The 18075-nt window shown below is 45.3% G+C and overlaps 1 protein-coding gene across 1 annotated transcript in view; it reads right to left on the bottom strand.

Moving 5' to 3' along the window:
- The window catches only part of adgrg6 (adhesion G protein-coupled receptor G6), a 121455-nt gene extending 104524 nt beyond the window's left edge, over nucleotides 1-16931 (bottom strand). Inside the window, exon 1 of the mRNA XM_078557478.1 lies at nucleotides 16882-16931. The gene's annotated coding sequence lies outside the window, so the exon portion shown is untranslated. The remainder of the gene's footprint in view (nucleotides 1-16881) is intronic.
- Nucleotides 16932-18075: the final 1144 nt, after the last annotated feature.

The following is an 18075-nucleotide window of genomic DNA, read 5'->3' as shown; positions in this document are numbered from 1 at the left end:
TTAGTCCAGTGACGATATCACAACGCCACTGCCTCCCCTATTAATTCTCAGCAATAACTAAAACTGGCCAATCCACATCTTTCCCCCATCCCAAGCTGCCCTGTGGCTGACATAATTGCCTCATATACATGGCATAGACTTCAGTCACGGGAGGCCAGATTGGATAGTGTTGGGAATATCCTTTCCTGAAACACATGGATGAACCAGTACAGCTTTTAGGTAATGTTGCTTCCTCAGGGTAGCCCAAAGATTTATTGAATTCACTTTAGAAACCTAGAACAGTAGAAATAGGAATAGGCCAATAAGGGTTATGGTAGTATCGTGGTTGTAACTCTACTAATGAGTTCAAATCCCTTCCTGGCAGCTGGAGAATTTAAATCCTCGTTAATTAAGTACAAAATATCTGGAATGAAGAGCCTAGCATCAATATCGATGAACATATAATTATCAGATTGTCACAGTGAAGGAAAACTGCTATCCTCACCCGGTCTGGCCTTCATGTAACTCCAGGCCCACAACAACGTGCTTGGCTCTTAAATCGCCCGACCTTGTAAGCCACTCAGTTGTACCGAACCGCTACAGAAAAGTCATGGTGGGCGTACCTACACCACGTGGACTGCAGCAGGTCAAGGCAGCGGGAAACCACCACCTTCTCAAGGGCAGGTGGGATGGTAATAAATGCTTGCCTTACCAGCGAGTCTCACATCCCGTGAACAAGTAAAAAAAAAATTTGGCTCTTCGAACCTGCTCTGCCGTTTAAGTAGATCATGGTTGATCTGCACTGCGGCCGCTGAACCTGGCTGGAATTAGCCATACACCATGTGCCAGGAACGAATACGAGGAAGCTTCCTTATCTGTACATGTCAAGTATAAAATTGGGTTGCCAACCGCATTCCTAGGATGGTCCATCTATCATGTGTTAGCAAGGGAACTACCTGTCCAATAATTGCATCATCAAAACAAGTCCAGGTTACCTTAAACATCTTGCTGAAATATGTTTCATGAAAAAGTGGAAATCTCGTATACTGGGATTCCTGACTCATTCTTTGAATTGGCCCAAATCCTGAAAGGAGGAGATCTGGACTATTACTAATGCCCTTTCACCACTCTTATGTGAAATAGTGCATTCTGCTTTGAAACTGCTGCCTGGTGGGTTTTGGAGTTGGAATCCTCCACCATGACATCATTCAGTTCCACTCCAGTGACAGCACAAGTGAGGAATTTAAGCCTCCGGAGGGCATTCCCCATTAGAAAGAGAGAGACTGGATACAGGGAGCTATCTGACCTCAACCACCCCTCCCTTAGTAATTTCATTGCGCAAACCCTGCAATTATAGATGGCAGAACATGTGCACTTGTCTCATTCGTAGTTAAACAGAAAAGGGGATCCATCCAAACATCAGAATACTTCAGTTTAAAGTACTTTGGTTACACAGAGAGGCTCAACAAATTGGGTCTTGGTACTCAAGGCAAATGTAGACTACACGGTGATTTGACTAAGGTTTTTAAGTCATCAAGGGACCGCACAGTGTTTTGTGGATCAGTTGGATTCAACTGGACAGGTGAGATTCACTATCATGCTGGTTTATGTGAGAACAGATGTAAGTTCAAAGTTAGGATACTTTTTTTCAGACTGATGAAAGTCATCTCAACCTGAAGCGTTAACTCTGTTTCTCTCTCCACAGATACTGCCTGACCAGCTGAGTGTTTCCAGCATTTTTTTTGGCTTTTTATTTCAGAATTCCTGCATCTGCAGCATTTTGCTTTTGGGACAGGCTGCTGGCTGAATCGGTGCGAGCTGATTCAGTGAATTCATTCCGACTTCTGACCTTGAACAAGCGGCGTGTACCTTGCGTACGGTCAGTCAGTACCAAAAAAGTGATCTTCTAGAATAGTTTGGGTCACCTCAGTCAGAAGGTTGTGGATTCAAGCCCCACTCCAGAGACTCGTGCGCAGTGCAGTACTGAGGGAGTGCTGCACTGTCAGAAGTGTCTTCTTTTAGATGAGATCTTAAAGGTCCCCCCTGACCACTCAGGTGGACACAAAAGATTCCATGGTGCTGCTTTGAAGAACAGATCGGGAGTTCTCCCTTGTGTCCTGGGAAAAACACACCCACCAAAAAACAACAGCAAATCTGCCATCAATCTTAGAAAATTTCCAATTGGTCGTGCGTTTAAGGGAAATAAACTTGCAGGGCTATGGGAAAAGAGTGAGTGAGTAGGGCTGAATGGGTTGTTCTACAGAGAGCCAGCATGAACTCGATAGGCTGAATGGCCTCCTTCTTTTCGGTAAAGACTCTGTGGCTCCATGACATATCAATATGTTCCAGCAATTCTTTAAAAATACACAGAAACATTTAAAATACCCCAACAATCCACTAAATCATATCATAACAGTGCACCAATCATCTACCCCACCCACACAGCAACCACCCACACAGCAACCACCCACACAGCAACCCAACAAAACTGACCAGTAACATAACACAAGTGTCTGTGAATCTATCCAGGCATGTCAACAAAATACATCAGAAAGTCACTGAAACATAATCAAAACCCATCAACAAGACTTTTATTGGCTTTGTAGCAGTTTCAATACAACTGAGTGGCTTGCGAGGCCATTTAAGAGTCAACCACATTGCTGTGGGTCTGGAGTCACATGTAGGCCAGACCAGGTAAGGACGACAGATTTCCTTCCCTACAGAGTCATTAGTGAACCAGGTGACAATGGTTTCATGGTTATCAGTAGACTTTCAATTCCAGATTTTTATTGAATGTAAATTCCATTATTTGCTGCGGTGGATTCGAACCCCGGTCCCCAGAGCATCAACCTGGGTCTCTGAATTACCAGCCCAGTGACAATACCACGACATCACCACCTCCCCACGCAGGGTCAAAATCCTGGAACTCCCTCCCTAACAGCACTGTGGGTGTACCTAGGCCACAGGGACTGCAGCGGTTCAAGAAGGCAGCTCACCACCACCTTCTCAAGGGCAATTAGGGATGGGCAATCAATGCTGGCCTAGCCAGTGATGCCCACATCCTGTGAATGAATTTAAAAAGCTAGAACAGCAACCACCCAAATTACAATATCCCACCAAGTGACGCAGCTAACATGCTGTGATCTGTCAAAGCACATCAGCAACAAAGCATAAAGACTGCAACCATACTCCAAAACCATCGACAGTGTGGCACAGCACAAGCAAACCACAAAGATATACCAAAAACCTCAGCTTTTTTCTTATTCATTCATGGGATGTGGGAGTCGCTGGCTAGGCCAGCATTTATTGCCCATCCTTAAATGCCCTTGTTCAGGGGGCATTTAAGTGCTAACCACATTGCTGTGGGTCTGGAGTCACATATAGGCTAGACCAGGTAAGGACGACAGATTTCCTTCCCTAAAGGACATTAGCTTATGCATAAAACACGCTATCCATACACAAATTAAACAAACATTTCAAAAATAACCCACAAAAACAAACTAGAATCACTGTCACATATGTAGTATAAAGGATTAACAGGTGGGATATGCTAATGTGTGACATAGATGCTGATGTATCACTGACATTAGTCAGTCATGTTAGACTTCGGAGAGAGAGAGAGGGAGGTGGGAACACCAGGCCCAGGAGCAACAAATCTTCTCTGTAAACTGTTTCGTGTAGTACAAATAGACAAGGGTTAAGCAGATACTAGAGTATGACTACAGTCTGTCTAGTAACCGAATATGACACCTAGAGTCCACAGAATAAGAAGGACCATCTCAGGACAACGTACAACTGTATCATCATCAAAACAAACCATCAATCCACCAAGGCACACTAAGACACACACCAAACATATCAGCAACGGTGTAAATACTCGACAGAATATTCAGACTTCCCTAATAAGGCAATAAGTCAACCAACTCTACAAATTTCTCAAAAGGCACCCAACGAAATACACCAGCAAATACATCAATTTCACCAGAAAATCCATCAACATCAACCAATTTCACCAGAAAATTCACCAATATTCACCAAAAAGTCCATCAACAGTCACTAATTTCACCAGAAACTTCACCAACATTCACCACCAATTAACCACAACAAATGTAATAAAAATATAGGTGATTGTTGCTCTTGTCAACTTCAGCAGAAAGTCTATCAGCATCAGTTTCACCAGCGCATGCCAGCAGATGCATCAAAATGCAACAAGGAACACCTCAGGATAGACGAGGAAACACACACATCGAAAAAGATCGCAGTATTTTTGCCTATGAACGTTCTGTGAACATATCCAGCCAATTAACATATTAAAAACCACGAGAGACCACTTTGTTTAAGTTGCTTGCTTCCACAGAGAGGTTATAATTCGCATAGCCTTGGACAGTGCCCAACGTCTTTCACTGAGGGAGGTGTAAGTATTTGAAGTAATTGTCTCACTAACCCTTGAGGTAATCTTGCAAAACTCATTACTGACATTTTAACAGACACTCTCCTGCTTTGAACATCACATTCCACCAATAACATTTTCCATGCTCCTAGCGTTAAGCGTCAGTGTATGTGCCTATCCTTCACATGGGATGTACAAACCCATTACATAACATTTTTCCTATGTGATGCTAACTGGGTTTTTTGAGATCATTCCACATTTATTCCACATAATTCCAGAGGAGGGTGGGGGAAGGGGGTGTGGAGGAGATGGGGTGGAGAAGGCTGTGCGTGCACAGATTTTTCCGATTTCTGTGCTGGCCCTGCCCAACCACAGTCTGCATTAAATCACTTATTTACCTCCACCTTATTCAGGCCTCTGATCCAATGAAAACTGACGTCAGTCAGTTTGAGTTCCTTTCCCCCCGCCCCTCCTAATGAACCCAAATTCCATTCGGTGAGTCTCTCCAGATCATTAAAGCCAGAAACTGCTCCAAACACCTTCCTCCTTCCCCGAGCTGTGCAGCAGTCATACCGGGTGAGGCTCCTTTTGTAAGCTGTCCCATTGGAACAGGAGTAGACCACTCCACATTTGGGGCTGGAGTTTTCCCTTTGGGGCAGGGAAACAGGAGCCGGAACGGCTTTCGGGTCCTGAACCCGCTGCCCGGGAGGAAACAGTCGCTCCTTGACATTTTCGCGGAGGGTGCCCCCTGATTTTTCACGGGGACGGGTTTCCCAACCAATTGGCACCAAGCGGGCCCTCAAAGCTGTTGGGCCAATCAGAGGCATTTCAGCTTGAGGGGAGCAGCAGGGTGCAGTCGAGGGTAAGTAACTGAGAGAGAGCTTCAACATGGAGGCCAAACTTTTTAAGGCTTGTAATAAAAAAGATTCAGGAGCCAAGGGCACCACTGTTGGTTGGGACTGAGGGTGGGGGGGGGAGGGGTGGACTTGGACCTCCTCTACAGGGAGGCTTGTGGCTGCTCCCACACCCAGGCGGGCAAAGGAGGGTCTGTACGCCTGCCCGGAGCACTGGGCCCCTGGTCTGCCACTGGGTTTCCACCCCTGGGTAGTTAAATCACCCCTACCCACCGCCCCAACCCCACCCCCCCATACCCCATTGCGCTGGGAAACTGGAGGCCAACTGGAAAATCCCAGTCATTGTGCTTCACAGCTCTTAAATGACCCCAACTGGCTGCTCAGCTCGTGGGCCCCGAACCCCCCCCACCCCCTCCCCTTTGCCAAAAATGGCAGAAGCCGGGGACAGAGTCAGGAAGCGGGCACAAGGCTGGCACGAGTATTCTCGGTCCCCCCCGCCCGGCTCCATTCTCAACCTCGGCCCAGAGTATTAAACCTGCGCTCGGTATTCTGAACATGGTTCTGTTTACTAGCCACTCAGTGTTAAGTACGACTGAAACCACCCACTTAACTAAACTCACTGAAGCAAAACCAACAATTACTTCAGACGTTAGCTGTGACTCAGCAGACAGCACTCTAGCTTTTTTTTTGAATTAGGAGGTCACAGGTTCAAGCCCAGAGCTCCCAGGGCAGCGCACTGAGGGATATTGTTCAGATCAGGCACTGCACTGAGGTCCTGTCTGCCCACTCAGGCAATGATCTCACAGCATTATCTCGTAGATGTTCGGCTGAGTTCTCCCCGGCGTCCTGGTCGACATTTACCCCCCCCACAACCAACTTCACGAAAAACAGATTGTTTCATTATCTTAGGAGCAACATTAAAATAGTCAAGTCAGGGTCTGAAACTTTCCATTTCTAAAAGTAAGCCATTAGCTGCGGAGTGCTTTCTGAAGCGGTGGTAAGATGCAAAAATAAATGCAAAATTCTTTCTTCCTTTCTCCATTCTTTTGCCTATCAGTAACGAAGATGAAACTTAACTTCCTTTAGATCTTTTGTCGCGATAATTTTGGTTTGCAAGCCAAAAGGAAGTCAATCCAGCACTCCCAGATCCAGAGCAGCCAAAACTCCGGTGTCCGTGGGAACCCACTGTGACAAAGCAGCAAAGGGATTGTCTGTGATAAGCTTCGAACAATATGTAACACATCAGCATATAGGAAGATGGAGACCAGGGGTTATAGGTTGCAACAGCATAGTGGTTATGTTATTAAACTAGCAATCAAAGGGCCTGAACTCATGAGTTGAAGACAACGAGTTCAAATCCCACCATCCTGACTTGGAACTTTATCGCCGTTCCCTCATTATCGCTGGGTCAGAATCCTGGAGCTCCCTCCCCTAACAGCGCTGTGGGTGTACCTACACCACATGGGCTGCAGCAGTTCAAGAAGGCAGCAGCTCACCGCCACCTTCTCAAGGGCAGCTAAGGATGGGTAACAAATGCTGGCCCAGCCAGCGACACCCACACCCCATGAATGAATAAATGAAGAAAAAAAAAACCACGTCAGTTGTGGGTATTTAAATTCCTTTAATTGAATAAATCGGGAATAAAAGCTGGTTTTACCAACGGTGACTTTGAAACTACTGAATTGTTTGTAAAAACCCATCTGGTTCACGCATATCCTTTAGGGGGGCAAATCTATCGACTTTCTGATTTATATGTGACTCCAGACCCACAGCAATGTGGTTGCCCTCTGAAATGGCCCAGCGGCCATTGAGTTGTGTTCAAGAATATGGCTCATCACCACCTTCCCAATGGAAATAAGTGTTGTGAATTTTTTTTTTTCCAAAATGGAATGATACGGCCCACAGGACAAACCCCAGGCTAACGTTACTCTCCCCTCTGCCATCCCTTCAATGAGATGTGGTTTAGTGGACAGCACTGTTGTCCCTGAGTCAGACGTTGTGGGTTCAAAGTCTCACCCCAGAGATCTGAACACACCATCCAAGCTGACTCTGCAGTACAGCACTGAGGGAGTGCTGCATTGTCGAAAGCTGCCAGGTTTTGGATGAACTGTAAGTGCGAGGCTCCATCTCTCCCCTCTATCCTGCAGCACTGTTTCAAAGAAGAGCAGGGGAGTTCTCCCATTTGTCTTGGCGATATTAATCATTCAAATCACCAAAAAAAACTCATCACTTGTCACATTTCTGTTTGTGGGAGCTCGCTGTGTGCCAATAGGCATTTCTACATTGCAACAGCAAACACATTTCGGTAGCACTTAATTTGCTGCAGTGCGTCTCTTAAGGAACATCTTAAAGTTAGGGAAGACACAATATAAAACGAAAGACTGGCATTTACCTAGCACTTTTCGGGGCAACTGGACATCTCAAAGCAACTGTTAGCCAATGAAATACTTATGAAGCGTAGTCACTGTTGTGATGAAGGAATCACTGCAGCCACGCACACGGTAAACTCCCAAAACAGCCACGTGACAATCTGTTTTCTTTTTGCGCGCTGTTGATTGAGGGATAAATATTGACCAGCACATCAAGATAACTCCCCTACTCTACTTTGAAATGGTCCCATGGGATTGCTTACATCCACCCAAGCAGGGAGATGGGGGCCTTGGTTAACATCTCATCTGAAAGACAGCACCTCCAACAAGGCAGTATTCCCTTGGTACTGCACTGCAGTGTCAGCCTTGATCGTTGTACTCAAGTCCTGGAGTGGGACTTGAATTTCGAGCCTTACAATTCAGAGGTAAGACCGAGCCGCAGCTGGCACACATTTGAACACCAGTCAATAGGAGGGGCACTATGACCAGTGTGCATTACATCAGAAAAGATTCTGTATTGCGCAGAGGATCTGATTCATTCTGTCACATCTGTATTCAATGTACTGGATGGCAATGTGCCTGTCATTTTCTTTTCCCTTCCTTCAACTCAAAGGGCATCTCCACATCCATCTCACCATTTCCTGAGGTGGCAACTGGGTTTTATCTCCCCACCTTCTTTAGGTGATTCAATCGAAGCCAGGAATGCTCCGAGTGGGAAATCACAGGAAACATGCCAGATTTTAATCACCAGGCTGAGGCTAATGGGAACGTCAATGAAATGGTTCAAAGCTGTTGACTGTGAGAATGTTGAAGCGTGTGTCTGAATACATTACAATCCCTCCGCTGAGTACTACGTCTTTCCAAAAGTTCCGAGGGAGAGTCGCACTCAACTTGAAACGTTGGATGGGGTTTGCTGGCCCTGGGGAGGGGGGTCCTGCCGCAACGGAGGAGGTGAGCGAGCCAAAGACCCATTGACTTTGGCGGGACTGGGAGATCCCGCCAGTTTGGGTGGGGGGGGGGGGGGCCGGAAAATCCCACCCGTTATCCCACTTTCCCCCTCCACGGATGCTGTCACACCCGCCGAGGTTTCCTCTGTTTCTATTGACGTCTCTCCAGAGGCTGTGAAAGAAATAGGCAAATCCCAAGTTGGGTTGTTGTGACGTTGAGGATCTATCTTGCCGTATGGATTTTGGGTGAATTTCTTGCCAGGATGCAACATAATATATGGAGGAGCTTCTTTCAGAGGAGGTTTTTTTTTAAAACTGAGCAGTTCACGAGGCTAATTTAGGCACTGGAGAACCAGATAATGTGGGGAATAATAAGTGAGGATGAAAGGTTCTCTCCTCTGAATGACACTGGTAAAAACAGTTAGGTTTTTACAAAAATTCAATAACTTCCGTGCCCATATTATCTCCCGGTACTAGTCTACCAGTAACCAGGGCCAGGATTTTTAGGATGGTGGGGAGGGTGAGGCAGGTTGCAGGGGTGGGGGGGTGCGGGTGGTGTTGGTTTAGAGGCCAAGGAGAAGGGAGCATCGCAGGGGCCAGGCTTTTTGGGAGGGAGGGTGACCTAATGTTGAAAGGTGGCTGTTGACGGAGGTGCCCCTCCCACAACACCCCACCCCCAATCTCCCACCCACCTGAGCCCTGAGCAGGGTCCCTTTCCTAGATTTCCCCCCCTGCCCCTGAACTCCTCCCATCAGCCTGACAATTGAGGCTAGGTGGGAAACTGCCCTTAAGAGGTCATTAATTGGCCACTGAAGGACTTCAATTGGGGCAAGGGCAAGGTTGGGGAGTGGGGGGGCGCAGCCACCATAAAATTGTGGAGAGGTCAGGGACCGGCGCGAGCCTGGTGGGAAGGCCATCCGAAGGATTTTATGGCCATCACCACCACCCACCCACCCCCACCCCAGCTACAAAATCACCAACGGAGGAACATAAAATTCTGCACCAGATTTCTGACTGGTGGAACGTGACTGTAGTGTTCAATTGTTCTGCGTCCTGTTCCCCTGTTACCCCTTTGCTAACTGACCTACATTGACTCCTGCTCAAGAAATACCTTGATTCTAAAATTCTCATCCTTATTTTGAAATCCCTCCATAGCCTTGCCCCTCCTTATAAACGTAATCTCCTCCAGCCCCATAACCCTCCCAGATATCTGCACTCCTAATTCTGGCCTTGTATGTAATCCCAATTATAATTGTTCCACCAATAGGGGTCAGTTTCCTAGGCCCCAAGCTTTGGAATTCCCTCCCTTCCTCACTTTATCCTGCTTTAAAGACACTTCTTAAAACCTATCCCTTTAACCAAGCTCTTGGTCAGCTGACCTAATGTGAATCAGTGTTGTGGTGTTCAAATATTCTGCGTTTGATTATGCGAGTCTGGTAACTGATCCATGCTCACTGTGCTTGATCGGCTAAGCCTGGGTGTGGACTCAGAGCAAAGTAAACTTCACCACAGAAGCTGAGCTGTTAGCAGGAGTGCAGACATTTTGTGGTTGCAGGGATATTTTTAAACTCTCGTATATAAACCTGTTGCATATTTAGGGTGGAGTTGTACACTAGCAGGATTTTACAGTCCCGCCGAAGTCAACGGACTTTTGAATGTCTCGCCGCATGTTACGGCCCCACCCCCACCGCGACAGGGCCATAAAATTCCGCTCTTAGAAACTAGTGTCATCTCTGCGTTGCCGTGAGATATATAAAATATACAACAGTGAGAACTGGTGTTCACTTGGAATTTTTTCTGAAGCCTCAGCTTTTCACAATATTTATCACCGACTTGCCCGAAGGAATAGGAAATTGTATATCCAAATTTGCAGAGGGCAGAATGTTAGGAGGCACAGTAAATGGAGCACATGAGAGGAAGAAGTTACAAAGGAACGCAGACAGATTAAGGGAGTGGGGAAAATTGGCAGCTGAAGTTGAATATGGGGAAGTGTAATGTTTTGGACCCGAGAGAATCATATTGGAATATTTTGTTAATAATGACAGCTTGGAGCTGTGGAGAGGCAAAAGGTTATATGTAGCCGTGTACATAATACAATAAAAACTAGTGCTCTTTTTCTCTCTCTCACTCTCACTCTTTGGTAGAAACTGGACCTTGTTGCATCCATTGCACAGGGTAAAAAACGAATACAATTGAGCACCATTTTCACGCTCACAAGATGCCTGAAAGGTCTCTGACCCAACATATTGGACTGAGCCAATTTTCAGGCATTGTTGACCGATTCTTGGAATGAAGGGAATTTTTTTTATAAGAAAAGGTTGAGCAGGTTGGGCCTATACTCATTGGAGTTTAGAAGAGCAAGATGTGATCTTATTGAACCATGTCAGATTCAGGGGCACTTGACAGGGTAGATGCTGAAGGGATGCTTCCCCTCTTGGGGGAATCTAGAACATGGGGACACAGTTTCAGAATAAGGGGTCCCCCATTTAACACGGAGATGAGGAGGAAGTTCTTCCCTCAGAGGATTGTGCCTCTTTGAAAGTCTCTGTCCCAGAGAGCAGTTGAGACTGAGTCATTGAATATGCTCAAGGCTGAGATAGACACATTCTTAACTATAGGAGAATCAAAGATGTTGGAGAACAGGCAGGAAAGTTGAGCTGAGGCCACACTCAGTCAGCCATGATCTAAGTGAATGGCGGGGTAGGCTCAAGGGGCCAAATGGCCTACTCCAGCTCCTGTGTCTTGTGTTCTTACATGCTTCACTCCCTGAAACAGCCGTTTGGCCAATTACATGGAAAGGCCCAACGCTGTTTTTGGCCTCCTTGCTAAAATTGGATTAAAAATGAGTGGTGTAGGCGATGGGCCTGATCCACTCAGCCTCTTTGGCATCTGGTAGGAAAGAAAAACATTGCTGTGGATCAGAAGGAGAAGGATTGTTCCCCGTGACTGTTAAGTAACATTAATGAGGTTCAAGGTCCAATTTCAGGCCAGCTTTGGGCCCTCCCGGTTGGGGGTGTTCATGGCACCCCATTTCAGAACCAAAAATACGCCTAGAAGATTTTACACCCTTCTTTCCCTCCTCTCCCCTCAGAAGGTCCACCAATGATCGTGATTTTCCAGATGCCACGAGCACAATGGACATTCAGTTCCCAGTCCAACTCCCGAGGCAAAGCCCCATTATTCTTAAATCCCCCATAAAGTCCATGCAAAAATAATCAGTCTAGCTCACTTTAAATATATATAAATCTGGTAAGTGCAGCAGCTGCAACAGTTTAAAATTAGGCAAATAGACTTTAAAAACTGACCCCTCAGGGGTATTTAAGAAGGAACACGTTAAAAGGGGAAAGAAAATAATTGCGCATGCACATGATTGCAAACATTGGAACTGAGCCAACTTAAGCTGGGAAATCCATAAAACAGGGTTACATCACAAGCCTTATTCATGACAGGGAGGCCCTGGAAATGGAACACTCCTGCCTGATCTGCAAAACACCACTATACCTAAAAGTTCTCTCTCACCTCCAAAGGCTGCTTCATGGGGTCATGGAGTCATACAGCAGTGAAGAAGGAGGCCATTCAGTCCACACACCAGCCTGTACCAGCTCTTTGACAGAGCAATCCGATGAGCTCCAGTCCACTCTGCTCTTGCTCCACGGTCAGGCAAATTTCTCCTTTCCAGGTTTCTACCCAATTCCCTATCGAAAGTTCTTATTGAATCTGCTCCCAACGCCCTTTCAGGGAGCGCACTCCAGATCACAGCAACTTGTTGTGCAGAAAAAAAAAAATTCTCCTCATCTCCCCTCTGATTTTAAATTTGCGTCCTCTGCTTATTGGCTCTCCAGTTTCTCCCCATCCACTCTTATCAAACTCTACCCCGCCCCCCACCCCTCCAACAATATTTGGAACACCTCGATTAAATATCCCCTTTAACCTATGCTGCCCTAAGGGGAACAATCTCAGCTTCTCCAGTCTCCAAATAAGCTTGGAAATCACTTGGAAAAGTAATCGGAAAAGTTGACAGAGCGGCTTACAATTAGGCGAATTATTTTGGTTTCTTTGGGGAAAATGGTCATAATGCAAAAAGCAAACCCTTAAGCACTGGTGAATATCCAGAAATCCCATGTTCTTTTTATTAATTCATGGGATGTGAGCGTTGCTGGCAAGGCCAGGGTTTATTGCCCATCCCTAATAAACTAGGAGAGAAGGTGGTGTAATGGTACTAGTGACTAATGACTAATAAGCCAGCGATCCCAGTCAATGTGCTGGAAACACAGCCTCAAACCCCTTCAGAGGATTCAATTTAAAATCAATTAATTAAAATAAAAATCTGAAATTGAAAGTTAGTCTCAGTAATGAATGAAACTATCATTGATTGTTGTTAAAAACCCCAGGGAAGGAAGTCTGCTGTCCTTACCTGGTCTGACCTACATGTGACTTCAGATCCAATGCAATGTGGTTGAGTCTTAACTGCCCTCCTAAAATGGCCCTAGCAAGCCACTCAGTTCAAGGGCAATTAGGGATGGGCAACAAATGCTGTTCTTGCCAGCGACGCCCACATCAAATTGGTGGTGGTGAGCTGCCTTCTTCACCCACTGGAGTCAAAGGGTGTAGGTGCACCCACAATGCTGCTTGGGAGTTCCAGGATTTTGACCCTCTGACATTGACGGAACAGTGATATAGTTCCGAGTCAGGATGTTGTTTGGTTTGGAGGTTTGTTTTTTTGACCAGCCGCCCCTCTGTCTTCCACTTCCCCACCATGTACCACATCTTCAGGTTCACGTCCTGCCCAGCCTGCCAAGCATTTTCCCAGCTGCTCAAGATGGAGTGGCCAATCCCCCTGAGACCGGCGGGTGCCAGGCTTCTGCCAACACTACTCGCTCAGGGACTGGTGAGACGTCTGAGGGACCCAGATTGACCAAATATCCAACTTCTCTCCACTCTGCTCACCTTGACATCTGGAGCAGAGATGGTGAGTTCACAGCTAAGTGCTGCTCAATACCAAAAATACCGCCAACCTTCAAGGTTTCTTCCCCACTGCTAAATCCCCCCCACCAAGCCAGTTTTATTCCAATTTTGATGAGAAAAAAAAGGAAAGAATTAACATGCATTTACACAGCAACTTTCACATCCTCAGGTTGTCCCAACATGCTTTCCAGGCAACAATGTACTGAAGAACTGTCATCACTGTTGTAATACAGGAAATGAGGCACAGAAAGCTCCCACAAACAGCAATGTGGTAATCACCAGATAATTTGCTTCAATGACGTTGGTTGAGGGATAGATTTCGGCCAGGGATACCTGGGCGGGTGGGGTTGGGGGGGGGGGGGGGGTGGGGGGGGGGATGAACTCCCCTGCTCTTCAAAATAATGCCATAAGTCCACCTGAGAGGAAAATGGGACATTGGTTTAACATCAGAATCAAAGACAAGACCACCGACAGTGCAGCACACCCTCGCTACTGACATTGGAGTATCAGCCTAGACTATGTGATCAAGTCTCAGCAGGAACTATGTCCAGTGAGTCACAATTGACATCTAAATTCACTGAGCAAAGGCACTGGGGTACATTCCCCAGAACTTGGTACCTCTACAAACTAGATAAGTGTAGATAGAGAGATCTCAGAGCTATTTGACCATAAAAAAAGACATTGCAGCAAAATTCAGCCCGATCATCAGTTGCCATCCGCGCAAACACATTTTTCAGCAGGGGTTGATTGAGAGCAAGTGGCTCATTTTCCTCCCCACCCCAAGCTTAAGAAACATTGATTGAATTTGGAGCCTTGACCTGCTAACTCGAGACAGTCCGGGGAATCAAACTTGGTACCGTCCTTGCTAGTGTGGGTCAGATCCTCAAAGGGCCAGTAGCCTTGACAACTGAAGCACTCGGGAAGTGCTGTTGAATTCCATGTTTTAAACAGAACACTTGTTACCGCACAGGATCAAAACATTTCTTCCACTGTGACATGACGTAACAAGGTAACGGTAACATTGGTAATATTTTGGATGGTAGGGGAAAGGGTTACCCTTGTGTGCTGGAGGGGAGGGGGCAGTCAGAAGCTGAATTAAAAAGAAAAGATATATATATATATATACACACACATGCAAGATGTGTCGAATGGCCTCCTTCTGTGCTGTATCCATTCTTTTATTACTGGAAATCAGAAATAAAAGTAGAGAAGTTTGGAAACGCACTGGAGGGTCAGTCAGTACCTGTGCCCAACATCACCACCTAAGGGCAATTAGGGAATGGGCAATGAATGCTTTGCTCGCCATACCCACGTTCCCAAGAATGAATAAAAGCAAAAATCAGTGATGAGAACATACAGCTCTTTCTTAACAACAGAACAACCCTTCTGACCAAGGCACTCCACCTTCTCTTTTCCGATGGACTGTTATTGGTTTCCTGTGACGGTCTATGTGCGTATTTACTTAAATTTGTAATATTGGCTTGCAACTCGAGTTAATGTATCCCAGACTATAAGCTTCACTCTAAATCAGCCAGTTAAAGTCTCCCAAGTCCTTACTCCCCTACTGCTCCCCCACCTGCGAGCTGTCAGGGTTCTGCAGCAAACTGCAAAAGTGTTTTGAAACATCACAATCAGATTTCAGGCTCAAGCCTAGAGAAGCTCCATTGATAAAAAGGCACGGCACAGACAAAATCCAGGCATTAGATTCTCTCCGTTTATCTCCCGTCCTGCACACTTCCAATGCACTGCGTTCCCATCTGCAGGAAGCCCCAGATATGATTGCGGTTGTAAAAAAAAAACACCCTTTTTCGTTCACGCAGATTGAAAACAACCTCGCAAAGCCCCATCCCCATCACATTCACTCAGTCGAAGGGTTGTTACTGCGAAACCTCTCCAAGCTTACAGCAGCAGAATTTGCGAACAAACACTGAACACGTTTAGGGGAAACGCAACTCTCCATCTCTGCTAAGGGACATCACAGAATTGCCTTTAGCGTTCGTTTTTTAAAAAATGTGTTCATTCGTGGGATTTGACATCAATTCGCTGGGGGAGAGATTAGGGACAGGTGGCCAAAAGCTTGGTCAAAGAGGTAGGTTTTAAGCAGCGTCTTAAAAGGAGGAGAGGAGGAGGAGAGAGCTTACAGTTCCAGGCATCACAAACAATTAGTTCTCAACCACAGGTTTGTAAGTTTTAATTGGCAATTGCCAGGCCAAACAGTGGCCTCACCCTCTAGGATCTGTTTCAGTGATGGTGGATGTGGGATAAATATTGGCCGGGATACTGGGCAGAACTCCTCTGCTCTCCCTTCTTTAGGGGACACAGTCCTCATGTCCAGAATCTGTTGCCAAATCTTTTACTGTATTTGTCTGCTTGCAAGCAAAGAAGTAAAATGCGATCTTTGACATGCTTGTGCGTAACATCATCAAGTAAGATGCTCAAAGTGACATTGTGTCTTCTGGTATATTTCTGGCAAGATTATATATAATTACATAGAATTGTACAGCACAGAAACGGGCCGTTCAATCTAACTGGTCAATGCCGGCATTTATGCTCCACATGAGTCTCCTCCCATTCTGCCGCATGTCCTTCTTTTCCTATTCCCCTTATGTACATATCCAATTTCCTCTTAAATGCACCTGTGTTATTCATTCCATCTGGGAGTGAGTTCCAAATTCTCACCACTCTCCGGATAAAGAAGTTTGTCCTGGGCCTCCTTTTGGATTCATCAGTGACTACGATATACTTAAGGGCTCTATTTTCAATCTCCCTCACAAATGGAGTCATCTTCTCTATCAACCTTTTACATAATCTTGAAGAGCACTATCAGATCACCCTTCAGCCTTTGCTTTGTGGAGGAAAGAGCTCCAGCGTGTTCAATCTTTCCTGAGCTGTCGCCCTTGCAATTGTCCAATGTCTCTGTATCCTTTACATAAGAGGGAGGTCAAAACTGTGCAGTTTGTCTGTAAAATCGCAGCACTTCTTTTAATAAAACCTTTTTTTTTTATAAATGATTTTACTGAAAATGCTCAACAGGACATATTTTCTGGCATGGGATTGAAGGGCTGAATGGCCTCCTTCTGCACTGTCGTCACTCTATGACTCCACAGTTCCCAATGTCACAGCTACCTAAGAGATTCTAGCTTCTGGTGAAAGTTGCTTACGTTCCCTTCTCCGGCCCTGAAATAAACAATTCATAGAAAAACCTGCTCCTGGAATATGTCCTGGTAACTTGGACAATCCCTTCATTTGCACTTGTAATTCCAGTTATACAAAGTGACTATCCTGAGAGTGATATCTATTAAGCTGAGACCAGGACTCTGCCGGCTATGACAACCTGTGGCTCATACCAGTTGTGGCTCAGTGGGTAGTGCTCTTACGTCTGGGCCAGAGGATTCTAGGTTCAAATTCCACATCAAGACTTGAGTACTGTAATAAAAATATAATAATTTTCATAATATTATTGTGATCTATTGTAAAGGTAGGTTAATAGCGGGGGTTGGATTAGTTTCTCTGTGTGAGAGGTTTAATTGAATTGCAGACTGCTAGCCTGGAGCTTTTGAGTTATCAGAAGAGAAGCTAGGATTTGAAATGCTAAATATGTAAACATGGCTGAAGTTTTAGAATGTGAGGTGTGAGGAACATTTGCATTTTTAGATAAATGACAGTCATGAATTTCAAAGAGATGGTAAGGTGTTACACCTAGCCAACAGAGGCTAAGTCACACAGTGTGTTTATTTTTCCCAAAGATTACTGATAATATGAGTAGTATGAAAAATTTATATTATGGAAAAAGTAAAGTTGAAAAGGCAATGGAATTTACATTAAAAAAAGGGAGAAACCTGAATAAAGCAGATGAGGTTATGTGTAAGGTAAAGGCATTCTAAGATCTAACAAGTGAGAAAAGCCTTCAGCTTCTATGCTCAAGCTGCTGTCTACAGGAACCGAAGCTAAGAAACCTCATTGTGAATATTCCTGTCCAGGGTATTGCCTGGGTCTGTTGAAATCTATCTTGTTTTACTGTTGCTTTAATGGAGGTGTAACTGGGAGCTAGATTAATTGGGGGATTTAGGAGTTATTATAGTAGTAATTTGTGGACCTATGCATGTGCTTAAAATCTTTTCAATTAATAAATGTTTAATTTAGTTTTGTAAAAAAAACTCTAAGACTCGGTGGTCTCATTACCACTGAATTCAAGGCACACATCTCAAAATAAAAATACAAATTGCAAACAGTTGTGGCAGCTGTTTCAAGTTTCCCTCTAGAATTTGAGCAGCTCGGCATTTACCATCCGCTGTGCCATAACGAGTACAAATCCAGCCCAAGACTCTAGTGCAGTGCTGAGAAAGTGCTGCACTGTCAGCAGTGCTGCTTTTCAGATGAGATATTACCAAGGCCCTGTCTGCCCAATTAAACGGGTCTAAAAGGACTATCTCAAAGAAAAGTAGGATAAGGTCTTGGCCAATATTTATTTATCCCTCAGCCAACATCCCAAACAGACTATCTGGTTATTTATTTATTTATTTAATTGCTATTTGTGTGGTTTTGCTGAACATAAATCGGCTGCTGCATTT

This window comes from Cetorhinus maximus, chromosome 14 (assembly GCF_964194155.1).
Source record: "Cetorhinus maximus chromosome 14, sCetMax3.hap1.1, whole genome shotgun sequence".
Taxonomy (NCBI): Eukaryota; Metazoa; Chordata; class Chondrichthyes; order Lamniformes; family Cetorhinidae; genus Cetorhinus; species Cetorhinus maximus.
The sequence above is the reverse complement of the archived record's forward strand: the minus strand, read 5'-3'. Positions and strand labels throughout refer to the sequence as shown.